Below are 14,126 nucleotides of genomic sequence, written 5' to 3'. Positions count from 1 at the left end.
ATGCAACAAACTATAGACAACTTGACAGGCCAGCTCAACGTTGTCAATACTGCTTTACAAGGCCTACTTCGAGGAGGCGGAAACCAATTTGGGGGTGGTGTGAACCTCGCCCCTATGGCACAAAAGCTGAAAATTTCTGAGCCAAAGCCATACAGTGGAGCTCAGAATGCCAAAGAAGTGAAAAATTTTATTTTCGACATCGAGCAATACTTCGATGCCGTGGGAGGCCTAGAAGAAGCTAAGAAGGTAGCAACTGCTGCCATGTATCTTCAGGGTGATGCCAAACTCTGGTGGCGGGTGAAGTACGAAGCCATCAAGGTTGGTGAAGATGCCCTCGAGACATGGGCGGAACTGAAGGCAGCCATATGCCTACAGTTCTTCCCCGAAAATGTTGAGTACAATGCCAGGAGAAAGTTGCGGGAGCTCCGCCAGACCAAATCAGTGCAAGATTATGTGCGGGAATTCTCCGCGCTCATGTTGAACATCCGTGACATGGGGGACAAAGACAAACTCTTCACCTTCCTGGAAGGGTTGAAACCTTATGCCCGGATGGAGTTGCAGAGACAAAGGGTAGACACGTTGCCTAAGGCAATACAAGCAGCAAAGTGCCTTGGGGATTACCAAGTGGAAGCCCGGAAGGATAGGCCTCAACAGCCTGTCCGAGGAGGATACAAAGGGGGCCAACCGAACACTGGTGGCCCTAGCAGAAGTGGAGGAGACCGGAGTGCACCCAAATCCAAGGCTCCCTCTTCCGGCAGTACTAGTGCTGCATCTAACAACAATGATCGGGGGAGGAAGCCGCCCTCAGGATGTCGTCATTGCGGCGGACCACATTGGAATAATGAATGCCCACATGCACAGATGAACGTCCATCAAGCTTTTGAGGATGGGACGGATGACGACGCCCATGATGCGGACCAGACCGAGCCAGTAGGTGCATTCAATGCAATTGTTAGCTCCATTTCTGAGCCCTTAGCGGGAACCAGTGCCGGTATCCACAAGAAGAAGGACCCCTATCCAATTGCCAAGAAAGGAAATAAGAAGGCGAATTTGAGGACTCCTCCTCCTCAAGAGAGGACCTTAATGTTCGTTGACATGAAGGTAAATGGCAAGCCCATTCAGGCAATGATAGACACGGGTGCCACCCACAACTACTTAGCCTCGACTCAGGTGGAGCGTCTTGGACTAGTTGTAGGAAAGGGAAAAGGTCGTGTGAAGGCTATCAACTCACCACCTCAACCAATGGGTGGAATAGCCAAAGAAGTACCAGTGAAGCTTGGCCCTTATGAAGGAAAGTTCAACCTGCACGTAGTGATCATAGATGACTTTGAGTTAATAGTGGGGTTGGAATTCCTGAGACAGACTAATACCATGCCCGCACCTGCCCGGGCGCCGTACAGAATGTCACAACCCGAACTCTCCGAGCTTCAGAGATAATTGACAGAAATGCTAGACACAGGGATCATCGTGTCCTCCAAGTCCCCATATGGGTCCCCTGTGCTATTCCAAAAGAAACATGATGGTAGTTTACGACTCTGTGTGGATTACCGGGCTCTAAACAAAATCACCGTGAAAAACAAGTATCCTATTCCGCTAATGGCAGACTTGTTTGATAGACTGGGTGGTGCGACGGTATTCACCAAAATAGACCTGAGGACAGGTTATTAGCAAGTTCGGATTGCAGATGGTGATGAGCACAAGATGACCTGTGTGACAAGATATGGGTCGTACGACTTCCTGGTTATGCCCTTTGGCTTGACTAACGCGCCAGCCACATTTTGCACCTTGATGAACCAAGTCTTTCGAGAATACATTGATAAATTCGTCGTGGTTTATTTGGATGACATTGTGGTATATAGCCAGACACTGGAAGAACACCTGGAGCATTTGCGGAAGGTCCTAGCCCGATTGCGGGAGCACGAATTATATGCGAAGCTATCCAAGTGCTCCTTTGCTCAGAAACAAATTGACTTCCTCGGACATGTCATCGAGGAAGGGAGGATCAAGATGGACCAGCAGAAGATTCAGGCCATTACAGAATGGCCGCCTCCTAAGGATATACATGCCTTGAGGTCGTTCCTTGGTCTATGCAACTTCTATCGGCATTTTGTGAAAAGTTACTCCCTCATTGCAGTGCCGCTGACAGAACTTCTCAAGAAGGCCACCCCGTGGGATTGGGGCCCCAAGCGGGCAGAGGCCTTCGACGCATTGAAGATGGCTATGTCTAGTAGCCCAGTCTTGGCCCTCCCTGACTTGGCCAAGCCATTCGAAGTGCAAACGGATGCCTCCGACTATGCACTTGGTGGAGTATTGCTACAAGAAGGGCATCCCGTAGCGTACGAGAGCCGGAAACTGAAGGATGCAGAGCGGCGCTATGCCGCCCATGAGAAAGAATTATTGGCTGTCGTTCATTGCTTACGCCTTTGGAGGCATTATCTACTGGGAGCCCCATTCGTGGTCAAGACAGACAACACAGCCGTTAGCTATTTCATGACCCAGCCAAAGCTGAATGGTCGACAGGCTAGGTGGCAGGAACTCCTAGCGGAATTTCACTTCAACCTGGAGTACCAAAGTAGAAAGACCAATCATGTTGCTGATGCACTCAGTCGGAGAGCTGATCTAGCATCGATGTGTGTACTCGCCGCCCTAAAGGGAAGCGAAGTAACCACCACCATAAAAGACCAGATACAGGATCTACTCATCAAGGATCCTGCTGCACAGTATTTGGTTGATTTGGTAGGACAGGGCAAGACTCGCCAGTTCTACACCGAAGATGGTTTCCTGAAGGTGAAAGGGAACCGACTTTATGTTCCTAAAGGAGGAGATCTGCGACGGGCTCTTCTTGCAGAATGCCACGATACTTTGTGGGCCGGTCATCCCGGCAAGGAACGCACCATGGCATTACTTCGCCATGCATATTATTGGCCTCAAATGGTCGATGATGTCGCTCAGTATGTGAAGGCTTGTCTAGTATGCCAGAAAGATAAGTCAGACCGCTTGACGCAGGCAGGGCTCTTGGAACCACTAGCTGTCCCAAAAAGACCTTGGGAAAGCGTTTCCCTGGACTTCATCACCGGATTGCCCAAGGTCGGAGATCTCACAACTATCTTGGTTGTGGTGGATCGGTTTTCCAAGTATGCTACCTTTATAGCAGCCCCACAATATATATCAGCAGAAGATACAGCTTGACTATTCTTCTCTCATGTCATCAAATATTGGGGCTTACCTAAAGACATTGTTAGTGATCGCGACTCACGCTTCACTAGCAATTTTTAGACCCAACTTTTTAAGTGCCTCGGGTCAAAATTGAGTCATAGCTCAAGTTTTCATCCGCAATCTGATGGCCAGACGGAGCGATTCAATGGCATGCTAGAGGAATATCTCCGGCACTTTGTGACCGGATCGCAGAAGAATTGGGTGAAGCTTCTGGATGCTGCTCAACTGTGTTTCAATTCACAAAAGAGCTCAAGTACCAACAAAAGCGCTTTTGAAATTATTACCGGACAGCAACCGCTACTCCCACACACAGTGAACGCACCAAACATGTCAAAATCTCCTCGGGCTGCTAGCTTCTCAAAAGAATGGAAGCAAAATTTGGAGATAGTGCGGAGCTATCTCGTCAAAGCCCAAAAGCAGATGAAGAGGCATGCTGATTAGAATCGCTGCTTTGTTGAATACCAGGTGGGAGACAAAGTGATGGTCAAAATCCCAAAGCGGTAGGGGTCTATGACCCTCGCCTATAACAAAAATATATTGGACCTTTGTCCATTGAAAGGCGCATTGGGAAAGTTGCATACCGGGTGGATACCCCAGCTTGGTGGAAAATCCATCCTGTTTTCCATGTCAGTCTCCTGAAACCTTTTCGGGAAGATATGGAGGATCCTTCACGAAGCCAACTCACAATACCAAGTATTCGAGGCCCCAATTCAACCGGGAAAAGGCGTGCTGAAGCTATTCTTGATGATCGAGTGATTCACGCCTCAAGAAAAGATCACCAGGAGTTCTTGGTGAAATGGCAGGGATATGATGCAGAGGAGAATACTTGGGAGAGGGGAATAAACCTCAAAGCCTACAAGAGCCTGATTGATGATTACCTTGCAAGGAAGGCGCCGAGGACGTCGCCAACTCAGATGGGGGAGAATGTCATGGGCGGCTTTCCAACCATGCCCCATGACCCCTTGGACGCGCCCCGTGGCGTCCTGACCAGCCTCCCAACGCCCGTCGCCACGGTCGGCCCCGTGGTCTCGGCAGCTCCAAGTGACAAGCGCGTATATGCCTCTGTCGCTCCACCGATAGTCATCGCCAGCGCCCAGCCACAGGCAGATGCCAACAGTGCCGCGTGCATAGACAATGCCGCGCGCGCAGACCCTGATGCTAAAGACAAAGTTGCTGCCAACGGACTTGTTGCTGCTTTGTAGAAGACTAAGTCCTTTTCATTGTAAATATAGAGTAGTTTTGCTGCATTTTCTTTAAGTGTGATTTTCCAGCTTTCATAGGTCTAGTCATGTAACTTTGGTTTATTTTTTTTAAGCATTATTAAGGGGGACCAAGCAATCAGAACTTTCAAGCAAGCAAACAATTCTCTGTACTGGTGTCTCTCCCCCCCGACACCGTCTTGTTTTCTGTAATAGCTTTTATTCAATGCAATCAAGCTTTCTTTCATTCTCAATTCTCTTTTCTGCTCTCTTTCAATTGCTCATAACATTGGTTTTCCCGTACGGCACTGACAATCTAGTCTAGCGTACGGAGGGGACCTCAGTTGGCGGACAACAACCGTACTGACATCGGCTGCTTAGCCTTACGTCGCCCTTCCAAGGAACTTCAGGAAGGCGCCGCGTAACAGATGGAGTGCAAATTGTGCTGGAAATTCTTATGAAGACAAAATTATATCTTCCTTGGAAAAGGGACCTTGCGATTTTGTCCATCCAATAATACATTTTCAATCATTTAATACGAAGTATATTCAGAGGCGGATACAAGATTTAAATTCTACGGGTTCAACGTTTAAGGTTCTTAGCATTAAACTCATTATATTTTTGAAACTATGAGTTCAATTTACTATTTATTGTAATTTTAGTGAATTTTTACACATTAATTTATACTACGCGTCAAAAGTTATGAGTTCAATTAAACCCGTCACCGGAGTGCTACATCCGCACCGAGTATATTACTCCATTAACTATAAAACCACGTGCATATTCAATTTCTCAAATTTTAGGGTTTACTCTTCTCTTCCCTCGCCAATTTTTTTAATGATAGTCAAGTCAACGTAACGTCCTAGCTTTTCTCTCGTTTATATTTATTTCCAACGGTCAATGATGGAACAATGGTAAAAGACTTATCTGCACTAGATATTTATATCAAGCCGATGAATGGCATGTGTCTGCAAATAAAATTATTTCACGTAATCATGATTAATTAATAGTATTCTCACCTTATTAATTCAATTTGTTTACCCCAAAATTAGGTAACAATTAAATTTGTACACGGTTTAAAGTATACACGATTTAATTCAACACAAATAATTAAGAATAACAGATAAATGAATTAAAGATGAAACAAACGATCAAATCAATCGCAATGTTAAGACCATGACTGATCTTAGATTGAATAATGAGCTCGCCCTCGATTAGACCCTCGGTTCAAGCCCAGTCACGAATAAAGAACAGAACAAGTGAGTAATGCCTTTAACAGTAGCTAGAAGACAAAAGCAAACCTTTTCTTGCTTTGAATTGTGTGTTATAATGTGTCAAACTGAAGAAAAATTTTTCCTTTATATAGTAAGAGAGTTTCTGTCAGGACCCGAAATTTTCCACCGACGGGATCGTGATGACGCCTAATATTTCACTTGCTAGGCAAGACAACGCTAGAGAATCATTAAACCATTTCCTTATTTCGATTCAGTAAATATCAATAATTAACTAAAATGAAATATAATAAGTGCAGAATATCATAAAACAGTATTAAACATTCTAGAATTTACTACAAGTAATAGTCTGAAAGAAATACAACTATCTGAATGAAAGAAAACAGTAGGACATAAAAGATAGACGGGGAATTCAAGGTCTGTGAACGCCGACAGATCTACCTTGAGTCTCCGGACAGCGGACCAATAGCAAATCTCGATCAACCTGAGCCGGTATCAAAATCTGCACAGAAAGTGCAGAGTGCAGCATCAGTACAACCGACCCCATGTACTGGTAAGTGTCGAGCCTAACCTCGACAAAGTAGTGACGAGGCTAAGGCAAGACACCTACAATCAACCTGTATAATTTAACAGTGTATATGCAAATAACAGGAATGAAGAACTAAACAGGAAATGTCGGGAGGGGAGACATACTGAGGGGAATACAAGTTAAAGAACGATAACAGAATGATCACCGGAGCAGTCAATATACCATGAATCAACATTAAAAGAGAATAGAGTAAAGAAAACTGCACGGCATCACCCTTCGTGCTTTTACTCTCAATCTCACCATAAAATTAATATAAATGGCACGGCATCACCCTTCGTACTTTTACTCTCATATCATGGCACGACATCACCCTTCGTGCATTAACACTCACAATATGGCACGACATCACCCTTCGTGCATTAACACTCACAATATGGCACGACATCACCCTTCGTGCATTAACACTCACAATATGGCACGACATCACCCTTCGTGCATTAACACTCACAATATGGCACGGCATCACCCTTCGTGCATTAACACTCTCCCTTACCATAATGCAATGCATAAATAACAACAGGGAGATAGAATAACAAGTACAAACCTTACTTCAACATTTGATTCCATAATATCAATCTCAACTTTGAAATAAAAACTCAATTATCACCAGAAAATTCCGTAAACATGATAAGAACGATAATTTGAACAACACTAGTATAACACGTAGCAATTTGGCATAAGAATGAGACAATATAAGAAAAACAGAGAAACATGGAAAAATAGGTAAATTTGGCGGCGCATAAGTACTCGTCACCTCACATATATGCCACTCACATGAATTTTACTTAACAAATAATCTAAGGTTCCTAATTCCCTCAAGTCAGGGTTAGACACAACACTTACCTCGCTCCGAAGGCCACTTAATTCTCAATCACAACTTGTCCTTTGGAATTCACCTCCAAACCACTCGTATCTATTCAAAATTGACTCAATAATATCAAATATTGCTAAAGGAATTAATTATATTGAATAAATTAAATTTTCCAATTTTTCCTCCAAAAGGTCGAAAAATCGACCCCAAGCCCGCTTGGTCAAAACCCGAGGTTCGGACCAAAATCATTTTACCCATTCACTCCCCGAGACCGAATATGTAATTAGTTTTGGAATCCGACCTCAAATTGAGGTCTAAATCTCCAAATTTCCGAAATCCCTATTTTCTACCCCCCTAATTCTACCATGAAAACTCTAGATTTTAGATTGAAAATTCAAGAAATGTAATGGGTAATTGAAAGAAAATAGTTTAGAATCATTTACCAACAATTTGGGGAAGGAATAACTCTTGAAAAATCACCCCTCATCGTTTGGTTTTGAGAAAAAAATGAGTTTTTTGGGCAAAAATCCCGTTTTGGATTCTGTTAAGTGCTGGGCGACAGTGTTCATCGCGTTCGCGAGAGCACTGTCGCGTTCGCGAAGTGTATGGGCTGCCAAGCCTTCGCGTTCGCGAGGCAGTGCTCGCGTTCGCGTAGGCTACCCTTCCCTGGTCTTCGCATTCGCGAGACATTGCTCGCGTTCGCGATGAAGAAAAGGCTGACTCCCCCTCCCCAGTGCCTAACACTACGCGTTCGCGATGGGCATGTCGCGTTCGCGAAGGGTAACGCCCCCATCGCTTCGCATTTGAGACCAAGCTTTCGCGTTCGCGAAGAAGAAATCCTCAGCTGCCCAGTTTACTCTTCGCGTTCGCGAGAGTACCTTCGCGAACGCGAAGAAGGTCATGCCAGAACACAGACTCTACAGAAAAACCAGATTTCCAAAGTCCAAAACATCCCGTGACCTATCCGAAACTCACCCGAGCCCTCGGGGCTCCAAACCAAACATGCACACAAGTCTAAAAACATCATACGAACTTGCTCGCGCGATCAAATCGCCAAAATAACACTTAGAACACTAAATTTAGCACCAAATCAAATAAAATTCTCAAGAACACTTTAAAACTTCTAATTTCTCAACTGGACGTTCGAATCACGTCAAATCAACTCCATTTCTCACCAAATTTCACAGACATGTCTTAAATATCATAATGAACATGTATCGGACTCCGGAACCAAAATACGGACCCGATACTAATAATGCCAAATATCAATCAATTCTTAAAAACATATAATTTCCAAACTTTTAATTTTCATCAAAAATTCATAACTCAAGCTAGGAACCTCCAAATTCGATTCCGGGCATACGCCCAGGTCCCATAATTCGATACGGACCTACTGGGACCGTCAAAGCATGTATTCGGGCTTTACCAAAAATATTGACCGAAGTCAACTAAAATTAACTTTTAAGATAAAAATTCTTATTTTTATTAGTTTTCAACATAAAAGCTTTCCGGAAACCTGCCCGGACTATGCACGCAAATCGAGGAGGGTAAAAATGAGATTTTAAGGCTTAAGATTGCAGATTCGAGTTCTAAAATATAAGATGCCCTTTTGGGTCATCACATTCTCCACCTCTAAAGCAACCATTCGTCCTCTAACGGACATAGAAAAATACCTGGGCTGGTGAAAAGGTGGGAATATCTACTCCGCATATCGGACTCGGACTCCCAAGTAGCTGCTTCAATAGGCTGACCTCTCCACTGCACTCAAACTGAAGGGTAACTCTTTGACCTCAACTGACAAACCTGCCGGTCTAGAATGGCCACCGGATCCTCCTCGTAAGTCAAATCCTTGTCTAACTGGACAGAGCTGAAATCTAACATGTGGGACGGGTCACCATGATATTTTTGGAGCATAGACACATGGAATACCGGATGAACTGAGGATAACCCTGGAGGCAACGCAAGTCTATAAGCTACCTCCCCAACTCTCTCGAGGATCTCAAATGGCCCGATATACCTAGGGCTAAACTTGACCTTCTTTTAGAACCTCATTACACCCTTCGTGGGGTGATACCCGAAGTAACACTCTCTCTCCGACCATGAATGCAACATTACGAACTCTACGGTCGGCATAACTCTTTTGCCTGGATTGAGCTGTACGAAGTCGATCTTGTATAATCTTGACCTTGTCCAAGGCCTCCTGAACTAAATCTGTACCCAATAACCGAGCCTCCCCCGGCTCAAACCACCCAACTGGCAACCTACACCGTCTACCATATAATGCCTCATAGGGAGCCATCTGAATGCTCGAGTGGTAGCTGTTATTGTAGGCAAACTCTGCTAACGGCAAAAATTAATCCCAAGAACCTCCAAAGTCAATAACACAGGCACAGAGCATATCCTCCAAGATCTGAATAGTACGTTCGGACTGCCGGTCCATCTGAGGATGAAATACTGTGCTCAACACAACCCGCGTACCCAACTCACGCTGAACTGCCCTCTAAAAGTGCGAGGTAAACTACGTACCTCGATCAGAAATGATAGACACGGGCACACCGTGAAGACGGACGATCTCACGAATATAAATCTCTGCCAACCGCTCCGAGGAATAGGTAACTGCCACAGGAATGAAATGCGCTGACTTAGTCAGCCTGTCCACAATGACCCAAACTGCATCGAACTTCCTCTGAGTCCGTGGGAGTCCAACAACAAAGTCCATAGTGATACGCTCCCACTTCTACTCAGGAATATCTAACCTCTGAAGTAAACCACCAGGTCTCTGATGCTCACACTTTACCTGCTGGCAATTTAGGCACCGAGCTACATAGGCAACTATGTCCTTCTTCATTCGCCTCCACCAATAATGCTGCCTCAAGTCCTGATACATCTTGGCGGTGCCCGGATGAATAGAATACCGGGAACTGTGGGACTCCTCAAGGATCAACTCATAAAGTCCATCTATATTAGGCACACAAATACGACCCTGCATCCTCAAAACTCCGTCATCTCCAACAATAACCTGCTTGGCACTACCATGCCGCACTATGTCTCTAAGGACAAGTAAATGAGGATCGTCATCCTGCCGATCTCTGATGTGCTCAAATAAATAAGACCGAGCAACTATACAAGCTAGAACATAGCTGGGCTCAGAAACATCTAACCTCACGAACTGGTTGGCCAAGGCCTGAACATCCAATGCAAGTGGTCTCTCACCAACTTGAATATATGCAAGGCTACCCATACTGACTGACTTTCTACTCAAAGCATCGGCCACCACATTGGCCTTCCCGGGATGATACAATATGGCGATATCATAGTCTTTCAATAGCTCCAGCCACCTCCTCTGCCTCAAATTGAGTTCCTTCTGCTTGAACAAATACTGCAAGCTTCGATGATCAGTGAATACCTCACATGGCACGCCGTAAAGATAGTGCCTCCAAATCTTCAGCGCGTGAACAATAGATGCCATCTCTAGATCATGAACAAGGTAATTCTTCTCGTGAACCTTCAGCTGTCGTGAAGCATATGCAATAAACTTGCCACCTGCATCAATACCGCACCCAGACCAATACGAGATGCGTCACAATATATTGTATAAGATTCTGAACCTGTGGGTAACACCAATACCGGTGCCATAGTCAAAGCTGTCTTGAGCTTCTGAAAGCTCGCTTCACACTCGTCTGACCACCTGAACGGGGCACCTTTCTGGGTCAATCTGGTCAACGGGGCTGCTATGGATGAAAACCCCTCCACAAATCGACGGTAATAGCCCGCCAAACCCAGGAAACTACGGATCTCTGTAGCTGATGTAGGTCTAAGCCACTTCTGGACAGCCTCAATCTTCTTAGGATCCACCTGAATACCCCCTGCCGATACAACGTGACCCAAGAAAGCAACTGAACTCAACCAAAACTCGCATTTTGAGAACTTAGCATATAAATGGCTGTCTTCCAGAGTCCGAAGAACGATCCGAAGATGCTGCTCATGCTCCTTTTGACTGTGGGAGTAGATCAAGATATCATCAATAAACACAACCACAAAGGAATCTAAGTAGTGTTTGAACACCCGGTTCATCAAATCCATGAATGCTGCTGGGGCATTTGTCAGCCCAAATGACATCATAGAAACTCACAATGCCCATACCGAGTCTGAAAAGCTGTCTTAGGAACATCGGATGCCCTAATCCTCAACTGATGGTAGCCAGATCTCAATCAATCTTTGAAAACACCTTGGCACCATGAAATTGATCAAATAAATCATCAATCTTCGGCAATGGATACTTGTTCTTGACGGTGACTTTTTTCAACTACCGATAATCTATACACATCCTCATCGATCCATCTTTCTTCTTCACAAACAACACAGGTGCACCCCAGGGCGAGACACTAGGTCTAATGAAGCCCTTATCTAGCAAATCTTGCAACTGCTCCTTCAATTCTTTCAACTCTGGCGGGGCCATACGGTATGGCGGAATGGAAATGGGCTGAGTGCCCGGAGCCAAATCAATGCAGAAATCAATATCCCTGTCGGGTGGCATTCCCGGCAGGTCTGCAGGAAATACCTCTGGAAACTCACGAACAACTGGCACTGAATCTATGGAAGGAATCTCCACACTAGAATCGCGGACATAAGCCAAATAAGCTAGACACCCCTTCTCGACCATATGTCGAGCCTTCACATAAGAGATAACCCTGTTGGCAGAATGGCCAAGACTCCCTCTCCACTCTAATCGAGGCAACCCCTGCAAGGCTAAAGTCACCGTCTTGGCGTGATAATCTAATATAGCATGATAAGGTGACAGCCAATCCATACCCAGTATGACATCAAAATCAACCATGTCGAGAAGTAGAAGATCTACACGAGTCTCAATACTCCCATTGGTGACCACACACGAATGATAAATACGATCTACCACAATAGCATCTCCAACTGGTGTGGACACATACACATGAGCACTCAAAGAATCACGGGGCACAACCAAATAGGAAGCAAAATAGGATGACACATAGGAGTAAGTAGATCCCGGATCAAATAGAACTGAAGCATCTCTACTGCAAACTGAAACAGTACCTGTGATAACAGCGTCAGATGACTCAGCCTCAGGCCTGGCTGGGAAAGAATTACGCCGGGGCTGGGCCCCACCACCCTGAACTACGTCCCTGGGATGGCCTCTAGCTGGCTGGTCTCCACCTCTAACGGCCTGACCTCCACATCTAACTATCTGGCTCCTACCTCTGGCTGCCTGACCCCTGCCTCTAGCTGGCTGAGCAGGTGGTGCAGCAACTGGTGCTGGAACCATGGCACGAGAACTCTGATGCTGTGAGCTGCCCGTTGCCCGAGGGCAAAATCTAGCAATGTGCCTCGGATCACCACAAGTATAACATAACCTCGGCTGTTGTGACTGCTGACCCTGAAATTGACCCTGTCTACCTGAATAACCACCCTGATAACTCTGGAGTGTAGGTGCACTAATAGGAGCTGGTGGTGCACTGTAGGCTCGCTGGTCGGAATAATGCATCTAAGGGCCACGACCACCAGAGGCACCGTGGGATGCCTGGAGCACTGAATGAAATGGCCTGGGAGGATGGACTCTACCAATAGTACTCTTGCCTCTAGATGAGGCACCGCTGAAATCACCGGAATGACGAGGCCTTTTGTCAGACCCCTGACCTCCCTGAGTAAGAACCATCTCGACTCGTCTGGCGACATTAGCAGCCGCCTGAAAAGAAATCTCACTCCCAGTCTCCTTAGCCATCTGCAATCTGATAGGCTGAGCAAGTCCATCAATAAACCTCCTCACCCTCTCTCTCTCGGTGGGAAGTAGAAGAATGGCATGACGGGCCAAATTCACAAAACGGGTCTCATACTGAGTAACAATCATACTTCCCTCTGGAGACGCTCAAACTGACGGCGACGCTCCTCTCTCAAATTGATAGGCAGAAACTTCTCTATGAAGAGCTGAGAAAACTGGTCCCAAGTAAGAGCAGGCGACCCAGCTGGTCTGGTCAACAAGTAATCTCTCCACCATTTCTTGGCAGAACCAGTCATCTGAAATGCAGCAAAATCGACCTCATTGATCTCCAATATACCCATGTTCCGTAGAACCTCGTGACAGCTGTCAAGATACTCCTGGGAGTCCTCTGAAGGAGCACCACTGAAGTGAACAGGGAAGAGCTTGGTAAACCTGTCCAATCTCCATAAAGCCTCAGAAGACATAGCTGGCCCATCTCCGACCTGTGCCGCAATAACCAGCTGAACAAATCCAATTGGTTGAGCTACTGGATCCTGATACTGGAGAGCTATCTGCTCTGGAGCGGGAGTGGTAGGAGTCTGGGCTCCTCCTCCAGCCTGAGAGACTGCTGGAGCCATGGGAAATGCGCCAGTCTGGGCCACACTCTCCATAAGGCCCACCAAACGGACCAAAGCGTCCTGAAGTACTAGGGTAGCAATGAACCCCTCCTGAACCTGAGCTGGTTCGACAAGAACAGTCTGGGCTGGAACCTCCTCGTCAATCTCTATCTGAGGCTCCATTGCTGGGGCTGTTGCTCGGGCCCTAGGCTGAGCCCTGCCCCTACCTCGGCCTCTGGCACGGCCTCGGCCTCGACCTCTGCCCCGCGTAGGAGCTATCACTGGAGGCTCTGGCTGCTGCTCAGCTGAGGAAACGGTACGTGTTCTCGCCATCTGCGAGAGAATAAGAGTAGAAGAGTTCAATCAGTATTGAGAAAGCAAAATCACACGACAAGGAAGAATAGAAGTGAAACTTATTCCTAAACTTCATAGCCTCTGGAAGATAAGCACAGACGTCTCCGTACCGATCCTCCAGACTATACTAAGCTTGCTCGTGAATCATGAGACCTAGGCAACCTAGTGCTCTGATACCAACTGTCACGACCCAAAATTTCCTACCGACGGGATCGTGATGGCGCCTAACATTTCACTTGCTAGGCAAACCAACGTTAGAGAATCATTAAACCATTTCCTTATTTCGATTCAGTAAATATCAATAATTAACTCAAATGGAATATAATAAGTGCGGAATATCATAAAACGATATTAATTACTACCACCCGGATCTGGAG

The sequence above is a fragment of the Nicotiana tabacum genome, chromosome 15 (genome assembly GCF_000715075.1).
Source record: "Nicotiana tabacum cultivar K326 chromosome 15, ASM71507v2, whole genome shotgun sequence".
NCBI classification, from domain to species: Eukaryota; Viridiplantae; Streptophyta; class Magnoliopsida; order Solanales; family Solanaceae; genus Nicotiana; species Nicotiana tabacum.
Note: the sequence above shows the minus strand (reverse complement) of the source record.